Genomic DNA, 13,938 nt, shown 5'->3' with positions numbered 1-13,938 from the left:
TTAAACTGCTCAAAGCTCTAGGAGCTGCAAAGGTGTCTATTTTAGGAGACTCTGATTTAATCATACAACAGATGAAAGGTAATTTTGTTACCAACGACAATAGAATGAGAGCCTATAGGACTGCTGCAACTAATATACTCAAGGCATTCACTGAATTCAAGCTTGACAAGATTTCCAGAAATCACAATATTCATGCACACAGCCTAGCCACCTTTGCTAGCACATGCAAGCTTCCTTTTGACCCAAACCATCACTTCACAACTGAAATAAAACATAGGCCCGCTGTCCTAAATAACATCAAAGATTGGCAAGTATTCGAAAATGATGCCCAGATTAATAATTTCCTTGCTCTTGAGCATGAGTTTTCAAATATTAACATCGACATGGATGCCATGACAGATTCGGAGCAACAAACAAATGAAGATCAGCAAGATGTAACAGCTGCAACAGCCAAACAGATCCTGAAAATAAATATTTTTGACGAAGAAAATATAGAATAGCTGAAACAAATGCATTTGGAAGACATTGCCAAAGCAGAGGCAGAGATCATTGACTTAAAAGATAACTTTTTGCTTGCTGGCCTAACCCCATTAGAAGACATGTTTGATGCCAATGACATTCCTAAAAAGCCAAAATTGCAACCCATTAACACTGATATAGAAGAACACAATATTGGGACGGCAGAAAACCCAAAAATGATCCAACTATCCAAAAACTTGCCACCCGATCAAAAGCCCAAATACATTGACTTGTTCAAAGAGTTCCAAGATGTATTTGCTTGGAGCTATGAGGATTTGAAATCCTATGACACCTCGGTGATCCAACACACAATCCCCTTAAAGCTGAACCAGAAACCCTTCAAGCAGAAACTTAGAAGAATTAACCCTATGCTTCTTCCCCCAATTGAGAAGGAAGTAAAGATGATGTTTGAAGCAGGCATCATAGCACCCATCAGATTTTCTGAATGGGTATCCAATCTTGTTCCTACAAGAAAAAAGACAGGTGAAATCAGAATTTGTGTAGATCTCAGAAATTTAAACCAAGTCTCCCTAAAAGACCATTACCCTTTGCCTAAAATGGACCACATCTTGCAGAGAGTAGTGGGGTCATCTAGAATCTCTTTGCTAGATGGTTTTTTAGGTTTCAACCAAATACTTGTTCACCCGGATGACCAGGACAAAACTTCTTTTACCACACCCCGGGGAACATTTAAGTATGTAAAGATGCCATTCGGACTTAAAAACGCTGGTGCAACTTTTCAACAAGCAATGGATATTGCATTTGCCAAAGAAATACATGATTTCCTAGTTGTCTATCTTGATGACTTGACCCCATTTTCCAAATCTGATGAAGAGCACCTCAAGCATCTTAGGCAAATTTTCATGATACAGGAAATATGGCATTTCCTTGAATCCTAAGAAGTCCCTATTTGGCCTAGAAGAAGGCAAGTTACTTGGCCACATCATATCAAAAGATGGGATCAGAATTGACCCTGAAAGAATCCAAGCCATCCTCCAAATTCCATATCCAAGAAACATAAAAGAGCTGCAAGCATTCCTTGGAAAGATCAACTTCCTAAGAAGATTTATTCCAAATCTAGCTGAACTAATACGATTGTTAAGCAACATGTTAAAGAAGGATGCCAAGGTAAGATGGTCCTTGGAAACCAAGCAAGCATTTGAAAGTATCAAAGCTGCATTAACCCAAACCCCTGTACTCACCAGCCCGCAGTTTGACAAAGATTTTATCATATTTTCGTTTGCGTCTGATCACACAATAGCCGCTGTCCTTTTGCAAAAGGATGAACAAGGAGCTGAAAAGCCAATCGCTTTCTTCAGCCGAGCCTTAAGAGATGCCCCTTTGAAGTACCCAATCATGGAAAAGTAGGCCTACGCACTTGTTAAAGCCATCAAGGATTTCAGAGTGTACATTTTATGTTCACATGTGATTGCCTATGTCCCACACGCTGCTGTAAAAGACATATTGACCCAAGAGGGATTAGAAGGCAAAAGAGGCAAGTGGATTGCAAGCATCCTTGAGTATGACATAGAAATAAAACCAACCAAGCTGATAAAGGGACAAGGTTTAGCCAAACTGATGTCCGAAACAAATTTTCAAGCCTTAGACATTAACCAACTAGACAAAGAATTGGAGCTGGCGACTCCATAGATCAGTGAAATATTTCTGCAATGCCCTTGGTACACTGATATTTTCTTTGTATTGTTAAACCTGTGTGCTCCCCCAAGATTGTCCAGGACCAAGAAAAGATTTTTGAAAATGAAGGCTTTAAAGTTTTGTGTTATAGATGGTGCATTATTTTGGAGAAATCATGAAGGTATGTTGCTTAATTGTTTAACTATGAATGAAACTAACAGTGTCATGAAAGAATTCCATGCAGGTGACTGTGGAGGACATCTATATTGGAAGTCCACCGCTGATAAAATTCTAAGGGCTGGTTTCTATTGGCCCTCTCTTTTTGCAGATGTAAAGAAGTTTGCCATGTCATGTCACAAATGCCAAATCTTTGAGGGCAAGAGAAAGCTGTTACCCCTGCCCCTGAAACCCATCTCAACCGAACAACCTTTTCAACAATGGGGTCTTGACTTCATTGGAGAAATCCATCCCTCTTCCTCAGGCCAGCACAAATGGATCCTAACAGCCACTGACTATTTCACCAAGTGGGTTGAAGCCATTCCCTGCAGACAAGCCAATGACACCATTATTATCCAATTCCTTGAGTGCAATATCCTGTCTAGATTTGGCTGCCCTGAGAAAATCATCACTGACAATGCCGTTGCCTTTAAGTCTAAAAAGATGATCAATTTCTGCCACAGATTTCATATTACCTTGGGCCACTCTACAGCCTATTACCCTCAAGGTAATGGCTTGGCCGAATCATCTAACAAAAGCCTCATCAACATCATAAAAAAAGTGCTGGAAGAAAACAAGAAGAACTGGCACAAAAAGCTGGTGAACACCCTATGGGCAGATAAACTCTCGAGCAAGAGATCAATTGGGATGAGCCCTTATGATCTAGTATATGGCATGGAGGCCAGATTTCCTTAATCCCTGGGCATTCCTACTATCAAGCTGTTACAAGAGATTCAGGCTGAACCAAATGACATTCAAAGAAGAATCAATCAGAAAATTCACCTTCAGCAAACCAGAGAACAAGTTTATGACAGAGCTCTAATTTTGCAAGAAAAGCTCAAAAATATGTTTGATAAAAGAGCTAAAGCTGAGGATTTCAATGTTGGTGACAAAGTTCTGAGGTGGGACTCAAGAAGAGAAGACAAGGGAAAACATGCAAAGTTTGATTTTTTATGGAGAGGTCCATTCGTTGTTTCTGCTGTTCAGGGAAATAACACATATTTTCTCAAATCTGTAGAGGATAGTTCTGCTGAAGAAGGCCCTGTCAATGGCCGTATGCTGACACATTACCATGACCCCTTTTAAGGGACACAATGCAGTTTTGTATATATCTTTGTACAGTCTTATTTGTATATATCAGCACTCTGTTTTTCATTTTTATAAGCAGGCCGATTGTTTAAGGAACAGCAGGAAGTTTTGTAAAGATACAGCCGATGCAAGTAGCCCAGTTCTTAAAGCTCTGTCTCTACACTAGTTTCAAACACAATAACAAGAGGAAAAACTGTCACATTACAAGCAATTCATGGTAGAAAAAGAACTGTTTACAGTCAAAGCATTGTACATAATTATCAAGCACGTAGAAGAAAGCAGGCGATGCTGCACAGTTCACAGTAATTCAGTTGAGGAGGAGGTTGTTCATAGTTCAAAGTTTTACATTTTTAGCAGCCAGAACGAAGAAGTGTTTCCAGTCAACAGCAACAAAGAGAAGATCAAGGCAGTCAGACCTGCTGTTCTTGGCTTTTCACAAGGAAAAGCCATCCCCAAGTGGAGCCACTGTTAACCTCCTGTTGCAACAGGGTTTCATCTTTCATGATTAACATTTTTACATGCCAAATATGTCATACTTTGCAAGCTGCAGTGTTCCATATTTCCACGAGAGACCAAGGAAAAAAGCCATAAAGTGTTCTAGTCCAAATGCCACTACTGATTCCAATTTTGATGAGTTGTTCCAGTTTTGAAGAGTTTTCATTTAAGGGAGGTCCAAACAGTTTAATCTTGGTCTCCCTAGGTTTCAATTTCCTGTTTTAGAATGTAGAGAATGATATCTGTCCAAACAGTTTAATCTTGGCAGATTTGTAGATAGGTAGAGAATCAAAGGGACCCAACTGCTTAATCTGGGCCCTGGAAGAAATAAGTATAGATTTAGATAGGAAATCATTCAAAAAGAAAAAATTCTAAAGCTGGGTCTGCAAGTTTAAGTGCACCCAAATCAAAAGAAGAAAAAATGTTAGGTGAGTAGGCTGGGTAGGTAGCTGTGTGGTTGCAGAATGATGATTTATGATCAATTTTGTGTTACAAAGTGTTTTATCTCTTCAGATCACAGTTGCAGATAGTTTTTCATCTGCAGGAGCTTGAGCTAGACATAACTAACTTCCCCTTCTTCTCATTTCCCAAGTCACTTACTAATTTCCCAAAGAGGTCAAGATCTGCTTGGTTCCTCTTAGTTCATCATTTTCCATGTCATTTGCCTTAGTGGAGATCTGCTTCGCTCAAGGATTTCAGTTCTTTACAAGTTCTTCTCCCCAAAATTAGCCTAAGGTCCCTTACCTTAGCGCTTGTTTATCATTTCCATATTAACTACTAACTCTAGTATATAACTCCCTATCAGTTTTCCCCCTTCCCCTAGTAAACTATGTATATAAAACTCCCCTATGTAAATATCCCTTCCCTGGCAATATAGCCATTTCTCTTCTAAGTCCGGGGAAAAATAGTCCATCTGGGGCTATTTTTAGCCCATCCAAGTCATAGCAGGGATTAATCTGACACCTGGCCAGATTAATAACCTCTTCCCTAGCCCTAAAACCTTAAAAAACCCATGTTTTACCCCTTGTACTAAAGTCCTGAGCGCAAAAACATTAACCCGCGCTCATTAAACCCTATAACCCACTTTTCCTAAGTCTAAAAGCCCCACCACGCTATATTTAAATCGGAATATTCCCGCGGATATCCCCGCCCACTAACTCGCCGTCGCCCCATCCTTCCCGCCAGCCATCCGATCGTCCTGTGCCCAGATCAACGACTGGCGGGCCTTCCCGTCTCCCAACGCGCCCGAAGGTTAGCATCCGGGAGATGGGCGGTATTGCCATCGTACTCCCGCCACGCGTCGCCTTCTGGGCTGTGGCGGAGCCCCTCCCCCCAAAACCGCCCAGGCGCTAAGGCGGTGCGCCCAAAACCATTTACCACTCCTGCGCAATGACATCACCTGCCTGCATCACCCCCCTGCCCAGTCACCATGACACGTCATCCGCTTGCATGGCCCTCCTGCCATGGTACCGCTGAGTCACCTGCCACGTGTCCTGCCACATCATTAGACCTACCGTACTGCCACGTCACCTCCGTACGTGATGACATCATCATGCTGACGTCATCCTGCCACGTCATCATGCTGACGTCACTCGCCGTACGAGGTCCCACCTGCTGACGTCATGCTGACGTCATCATCAGTTTTTGGCGCGAAGGGCGAAAATCGCACTCCGGAGCCCCGGAATCAGTTTCTGAGGCAGTTTTTGATGAGCGATTTGCGCCTAGCACAAATCGCTCATCGCTGGATAAAATAGGCCTGAATGGGGAATCTTTAGGGAATCTTTTCATTACGCAGCCCCCAGCAAGCCCGAAAGGCGCCGAATGACCCATTTTTCTCCGCGAAGCATTCAGGAAGAAGCCGAAGACAGTTTTAAGGAAGACAGAGCCGAACAACGGCCATTAAATGCTGATTTAACGCACATCACATCAAAACAGCATCCCAATTTATGTCAAAGAGTATCAGAGGAAGAAGAAGAGCCAAAGAGTATCAGCTGAAGATTTTTTAGGGGCTCGAAGCACCTGTGCATTAATGAGTCCCTCAGAGAAGTCAAGTCAGGAGGCGTAAGCCCATCCTTGCCCTCAAATCACAATTAAGGCATTCAAAGCCACCAGACAGCGAAGAAGAAGAAACCCATGCACATTTATTTCAGAAAACACTGCACCAAGCCACTGAGGACAAACACAATTTATTCAGTTTTGATACGGCCGCCCTCAGCACAGCCCGAGATATTTTTTGTATTTATTACAGATAGGATTAGGTAAAATTAATCATTCTTTATGACCTGTTTAGGTCAAGATGTAATAAAAATAGTTGTAGAGATTTTTTCCCTATTTATACCGCCCTCAGCATTGTTACAAGGGTTGGTAAATTGAGAATTTTCACGAGAGACTCGCATTGTATACCTGAGTTTTTATATAACCAAAGATTGCTAAAAGCTTGGAGAGGAAACTGTCTGTTGTAAATGAATGTTTTGATGATATGAAGATGGAATTCTTGTGCTGCAGCCCGAAACAATAAGTGCATCTTACCTCTGTTTTATTGTTTACCACTATCTAGATAGCAGAAAGAAAGAATAGCTTAGAATCTGTTTAAATACACTCCATGCTCAGTTTCTGCTGTTTTTTTATGTTTTCCTCTGAATGAATTGGTTATGAATATGAATTCCTCCTGGCTCATATTTACCCCGATTCACCTGTGTTTGCCAATTATCTAGGGATTCTTCACTGCCCCTAGGTAGAGCTCTGTTACCTCCATCTGTTAAGCTGATTGAGAGATTCTTAATTGCCTCTCGTTACTTAGCATTCTTTCCATCATTTAAACCTGAAACATTGTTTCATGCACAGTTATCTTGCTCCACCTCCCCTTATTGTGACCAAGGAAATGCACCAGCAGTCCTCCTCCTCGACTCCACGCCCAATGGTTTGAAGCACTCAGACTGTGCTCTGCCTCTCTACCTGAAACATCAATTTTCCCACCAAAACAAAACAAAAACCCTCTGAACTCAATACCTAGCCTAAAATCCTTTTAAACATAGCTAAATCTGAAAGAGAGAGCCCTCTCTGATTGCAAGTGGGCTAGAACTTGCAATCCAAAGTTGGTTTGTGGTTACCTCGGCCGTATCCCTTACTCCAACCTGGGGACAACCTGAGTGATAACACTACCTGTATTGCTTCTTCATAAGATTCTGGTTCACCAGAACCAGTCAACAATACATAATATAATGAAGGACAATATCATTCAGGGGGTCTACTTATCCTGGTAGATCTTCTAATACCACTTTCAGGTGTTTGAGGTGCTTGTTGCTGTTGTGGTTGTTGATAATTATGATTTTCAGGCAACATCACTTTTCCTGTGATCTCATCAAGCACTGTGTATTCTCTATTTTCTTTTTCCTGTTTCTTTTCCTGCAGCTAATCCTTATACAAAACATTTTCATTGAATATGACATCTCTTCTCCTAATGATTTTGTGTTTTTCATAATCATAAAAGCGATAACCAAAATCATTAACACTATATCTAATAAAGGTACATTTCTTTGATTTTTCCTCAAGCTTTGTTCTATTTTCTTTATTAATGTGGACAAAGGCTTCACAACCAAAAGTCTTTAAAAAAGAGTACTTTACCTTTTTACCTATCCATGCCTCCTCTGGAATACCACCATCCAAGGAACTTGAAGGCCCTTTGTTTATTAGATAAACAACAGTATCTATAACATCTGTCCAAAATTGTAAAGGCAATCCTGCATGCAATCTCATGCACCTTGCATGCTCCATGATTGTCTTGTTCATCGTTTCTGACACACCATTTTCTTGTGGTATTCCTCAAACTGCCTTCTCTCTACGAATTCCATTCTCTGAACAATATCTATCAAACTCTTTGCTGCAATATTCACCTCCATTGTCTAATCTGAGACACTTCAACCTTTTCCCTGTCTCATTTTCAATCAAAGCTTTCCATTTCTTGAAAATATCAAACACATCATATTTATTTCGAATATAATAAGTACAAGTTTTTGTAGTTGCATCATCAATAAAAGTAACATAATAATGGGAGCCACCAAGAGATGATACTAGAGCAGGTCCCCATACATCTGTATGCACAAGCTCTAATTTTTCACTCTTATTTTCTTTCCCAACTCTAAGGAATCTGACTCTCTTCTGTTTTCCATAAACACAATTCTCACAGAATTTTAAATCAACTTGCTTCAAACCTGGCAACAAATTTCTTGATAGAAGAATCTGCATCCCCTTCTCACTCATGTGCCCGAGCCTATGATGCCACAATGTTGTACCTTCTCCTGTAAAGGTTAAAGCATTAATAGAATTAGAAATACCATTTCATAGATACAATGTACCAACCTTTCCTCCTTTCGATATTAGCAGGGATCCTTTAGTGACCTTCCAGGTTTTATCTGTGAAACTAGTTACGCAACCTTCACCTCCCAACTGCCCTATTGAAATCAGATTTTTCTTTAGATCTGGAACATGCCTTACCTCTTTCAATAGCCACTGATTTCCATTTTTCTGTTTTATGAAAACTGTACCCATTCCAATGATTTTACAGGGTTTATCATCACCCAATCGAATCTGTCCAAAATCTCCTTGAACATAATCATAAAAATGTTTCCTATCAGGTGTGGCATGGAATGAGGCCCTTGAATCTACCACCCAAGCATCAATAATATTTTCTAATGAAAGAATCAAAGCATCTTGCAACACATCACCTATTACATTCACTTCATGATTATTTTCTTGCTGTGTGTCTCCTTCTTTTCCCTTTCGAGACTTGCAATATTTCTTCAGGTTTCCTTTCTTCCCACATTTCCAGTACACTATCCTTGATCTGGACATGGATCTGCCTTTTCTTGACTTACTGCGATATCCAGGGCTCTTTCCTCTTTCCATTTTTCTTCCCTAGTCTCTGCAGTCAAAGCATTACCTGATGTCTCATCGGAGCTTTTCCGTCGCATTTCCTCACTAAGGATTGCACTGACAACATCATAAAACTTTAAAGTACTAGATCCAGAGATATAGTTACTAATGGCCATAACTAAACCATTCCAACTTTCTGGCAATGAGCACAGAAATAACAGAGCCCTAACTTCATCATCAAAAGTTACCCCTACAGAACTTAACTGACTGGTAACTGTATTAAACTCATTTAAATGATCAGCAACAGATCCACCTTCTGACATCTTCATATTAAATAAACGCTTCATAAGAAATACCTTATTTGAGGCCGAGGGTTTTTCATATAGTTTGGCCAATGTCAACATTAAACCCTCTGTTGTCATTTCCTTTGAAATATTAAATGCTACCGATGCTGCTAGGCACAACTGTATTGTTCCAAGTGCCTTTCTATCGAGAATATCCCATTCTGTGTCTGTCATACTCGTCGGCTTCTTTGTCTTTTCGCTCAATGGTTGGTACAGATCTCTCTGATACAAATAATCTTCCATCTGCATCTTCCACAGCTGGTAGTTTTGGCCGTTGAATTTTTCGACCCTAAACCTACCATCTTCCGCCATTGCTCCCACTCGAACCAAGAACCCTTATCTCCTACGAGTTTATCAGCCAAATAGACCTTTGGCTCTGATACCAGTTGTTAGAGAATTATATATTACAGAGCAATGGAACACATAAAATATTACAGAAATATAAACATAGAAAACGCATAAAACAAGAGAGACACAGATATACGTGGTTCACCCAGTTTGGCCTATGTCCATGGAGAAACAGCCAGTCCTTCTTTTTATATTATCCAAAAAACTGAAGAGATACAACCTACAGCAGATCCGCTGTAATTCCCTCTTCGCTATCTTCTCCTCTCTCTTCCTCACTCAGAATATAGATATGCATAGACGCAATACGATTCGCTCATATATAGCGAGGGGTTGCCTTCTAGGGCAAAAAACATTAAATTAAACATAACTTCTACTATCAGATCTCCACCTAATGAATGACCCAGATTGACTATGAAATTAAAACATTTTACAAGGCAATTTTACATCTATTCTTAACTTCGGGGGCACTGCCCCTGACCCCCCCGCTAGGGGGGGCTCCCAAAGGTCATAGCCACCCCCCTAGACCCCCCTGTAGCGAATATTTTACAGGCGGCGTTGTCGCCCCATTACGAACTAGGGTCCAATGTGGTGATACCTTTGAATACAGAAGATAATCAGGCTACACACCCCACATAAGGGTTAGTAAATGGGTGGTTCTTACTGTACCACAAAATTGCAAATTTATCCTAAAAATCGCAAAAAATTATTTTTTAGTTGCTATTCCTATTATATTGAAAAAGAAATCAAACATTCTCTTAAGTATAAGAGAATTTCCAATGCATCCATTTGCGCAACAAGATCATGAGTAGACTCATATCCAAGTTTGAAAAGTAAACCCTATTGAGTTCTTGGACATGATCATGAAGACTGACTAGTTGAAACCAAATTTGAATGTGATATTTAGTTTTTTTATTTTCTTCAATTGTCATAGCACAAATCTCTTCAGATCTTGTTTTTGTAATTAGATTTTGTTTGTTTGTTTGTTTGTTTTTTTTTGTTTTTATGAATGAGGGTTCTTGATGTTAATGTTCTATGTTTTCTATATGAAAATACAAATAGAGTTAAATGAAAAATGCCTAAATGCATCTAACCCCAAATGAAAATGACCTTAAAAGAAAATGTTTCCTAAACAATCCTCCTAAAAAAGTCTCATCTGAGGTCCCATATATTTTGGCTTGCTTCCAAGTTTACGAAACCCCCAGGTTGACAATTAAATAATAGGGATTTAACAGAAAATTAAATCACCCAACATTTTGACGATTTCCAAAATTGAAGAAGGAACTTGAATTGTATGTTAGAAGGGACCTGAATCATCAAGTACAAATTGCAGAAGGGACTTGAACAACATCAACAATCAAAGATCCTGAATCAATGATGGATGCGAAAACATGAAGCAAGAATAATTATACATTGAAATATATCCTAGAAGATCCATCAAAGACATTATCACCTATCATTTGACCAAAAGACATCATCAAATACTTTATGGGAGTAAAGGACAGTGAGTAAAAATTTTTTGCTCTTGAAATTTCAATTTTTAAAATTTTTCTAGAGATTGTTAAGATTAATTTAATACTTGATATGCATATCTTACCTACATTTCACTACCTTCATTATTTTACTCATTATATTCCTATTCCTATTCATTTCCATATCCATTATCCTACCCATTTAATTATCATTCCATATACCATATTTCTCCATATACCACATATTCATTTCATATTCCATATACCACATCATATTAACCCTAGGCATTTTGTTGAAGCAAATGGATCAGAAATAGAGGTTCCAATAGTCAAGCCCTAGACCTACAAAACCATACCAAAAGTTAGTATCATAAATTTAATTTTAAATATGACCATGTTAGGGTCATTTTAAAATTAAATTACAGACATTGAAAACTGCATATTATGAAATGATATAAGTCAATTCATTATTCCTGATCAATATTTCCCCTTATCATGAGGGATCACATTCATTAGTCCAAGCTGGAATACCAAGAACTTCCCTTTTGAAAAATCCTTGGTGAGAATATCTGCAATATTCTCATCTGTCAATATGCGATGGAGTCTAATGGCTCCTCTCTGCACCATGTCTCAAATGAATTGATATCATATCTCTATGTGATTAGACTTGTCATTAAATTCATGATTCTTCGCCAAATGGATATGTTGACAAGGTTAATCCTCTTCGCGGATAGAGACGATCCCTCTAGCCCAATGAGTGGGTCTAGCAACTGAAGGGACAATCAACTAGACATCTTCCTAGATTATGATTGAAAAATAGAATAAGAGAGAAGGCCTACTTTGCTCTGATGCTAATTTGATTTCCTTTGTTGAGATCCTCGATATGCTTGTGTCAAGGCCTTGTTCCTGCTTCTTTCAGCGCTTACTTACTTGCAAAAGCAACCAAGAGACAACAAATCATGCCAAAACCAATAGAAAGTCCAATAATAATCTATTTAGCTGATCAAGGAATGCCAAACCAATACATACATGAACATATATATATTGGGAAGATGAACCAGGAGTTGTATTATTATTTAAAGAATAAAGGGGAAGCTTACAAACATAGCCTTGAAGTTGAAAGGCTCTTCTTGAGTAGTAATCCAAGTCCAAGCCAAGAAACTCTCCAACACTCCTTCTCCAAGTCTAATGAATAACATCTAAGCACAAGTTCAACATACGGGTGCAATGGACATAGATCAACCCAACCTCTAACCTGACCAACCATTTGGGAATGGGAGAGGATGAATTTATAGACTGGGAAAGGGACTTAGGACTTCTCAAATGATAGGATTAGGTCCACATCTCAAGGAGGTAGCTCATAGGGATGATACCAAGAGGTAAAATTAGGAGGATTCGCCCTCATCTATGCGAAACCACCTCCAGCTTGCCCCTCTGGAAGCTTCTAGATCACAAAGCTTCTCATCCTCTTTGGGAAAAATTCCTTTTTGAGACCATCAGGAGTATGAGAGAGAACAGAGCAATGCAATCACTGGCTTAACAAGGTGCAACAGACGATCATCGTAGTTTTGATCTTCATAAAGGCGATGATCTTAATTTTAGGGCTTCATGAGCCATTTCTTCAGGGAAAGCTCCAGATATTTTCCAAGCAAAGTTAAAGGAGGGATCTGAGCTATATACATTGATGAGTATACTGTATAATGATCATGTTTCAGGCACTTCAGGGTATTTCACAGGGAAGTGCAGGAGGCGTGACAAAATACTGTGTAATAGATGCTCCCTAAAGCATGAAGGAAGAATGAGGAGTGATCGCTAAAATGCTTTACGCAATTTTGGCAAGGACGAGGACACGCACTGTCAGGAGACCTGCAAATCAAGGACGCATATACATATACATATCTTAGATCAAGACATGAATCCATGACATGGACGCAACCATCTGAATGAAGAAGACTACATAAAAGATTCATGTTATGGGCATAACCATCCAAATAACAAGGATCATCATGAATATAATGTCTCATGGTATGGTGACAGCCATCCGTATAGTAGAAACATGTGTACAATCATGAATAACATAAAACTCCCTGCATCCTGAGCCATAACAGACAAGATTCAGGGTCTTGCGCTCCATCTCGACCCCATCAATGTACGAATCCCAACATGCAAATAAATGTGTTGAAGTCAAACATGATAGAAAACCACATGATTACTAGTCAATGATGTGAACCGTTAATCGGTACGATAGAAACCACAAATAATGACAATGTTCCTCAAGGTACAATAGTACAATCCATGAATGTGATAATGAAGTTGAGGTCAAACACTTGTGGAATCACCAGATCGAAAGCCAATAATAAAGAATTGTTGTCAGATGCGAAGAACTGACCATTAAGGCATGCCAACTCTAAGGTACTGAAAGGGAGTTCCTAAGTCATCTTCCTAGATAGTGAGCTGAAGTTGAAAGGAAGTGACCTGTTGAAGGAGGGCAATGATGAGTCCCCCATCATCGACATGAAACAAGGAATAAAGTGGAATGATATTTAGGACTATAGCAATGACTCAAACAATGTATAGGTAAATAACTGCAAATTCGACTTCTCTTAAACATATTAGCGACACGACTCCAGAGTGTGGTAGCATCTAACTCAACACAGGACTAAAGGTCATGATGACAGTGTGGAATAGTCAAATGAGAGGCAAAATGGATCACCCAAACCCCTAGAGGACAAGTGACTGAGTGAGGATATCCCAAACCCAACACGAGAGCAGAAGAGTGTCATGTTCAAGAGAGACATGCTGCCTATACAAAGGATGTCTCATCTTCATTTTCCCTTGCTATTTGTAGCGAGTACCTCTTTATTTTTACATAAGCTTGAAGAGGATACCATATGCTTTTCATAAAAGTCCATCCTTTGGATGAATCCATCCTAGTAATTTTTACAAGTCCT

The sequence above is a fragment of the Pinus tabuliformis genome, chromosome X (genome assembly GCF_031772625.1).
Source record: "Pinus tabuliformis cultivar Carrire ecotype Pingquan chromosome X, CPIR1, whole genome shotgun sequence".
Classification (NCBI taxonomy): Eukaryota; Viridiplantae; Streptophyta; class Pinopsida; order Pinales; family Pinaceae; genus Pinus; species Pinus tabuliformis.
Note: the sequence above shows the minus strand (reverse complement) of the source record.